We start from the raw sequence: 371 nt of genomic DNA, 5'->3' as shown, positions 1-371 counted from the left end.
ATGCATGCTTGTAATTCCAGCACTCTGGAGGATGAGGCAGAAGGATCCCAAGTTCAAGCCTAGCCTAGGCAACTTAGAGAGAGATCCAGTCTCAAAACAAAAACTATAAAAAGGGCCAGGGATGCAGCTCAGTGTTCAACTGTTCAATCTCTAATATTGAGTGGGGAGATACATAGAAATACATCAAAGGAAATTATAAGTAATATAAAAATATACTAAAGGAAGCCGGGTGTGGTGGTGCACGCCTGTAGTCCCAGCACTCGATAGCTGAGGCAGGAGAATAGTGGTGAGTTTGAGGCCAACCTCGGCTACAAAGTGAGCTCCAGGCCAGCCTGAACTGCATAGTGAGACCCTGTGTCAAAAAGACCAAA

This window comes from Chinchilla lanigera, unplaced genomic scaffold, assembly GCF_000276665.1.
Source record: "Chinchilla lanigera isolate Chin_1 unplaced genomic scaffold, ChiLan1.0 scaffold00018, whole genome shotgun sequence".
In the NCBI taxonomy this organism is placed as follows: domain Eukaryota; kingdom Metazoa; phylum Chordata; class Mammalia; order Rodentia; family Chinchillidae; genus Chinchilla; species Chinchilla lanigera.
Note: the sequence above shows the minus strand (reverse complement) of the source record.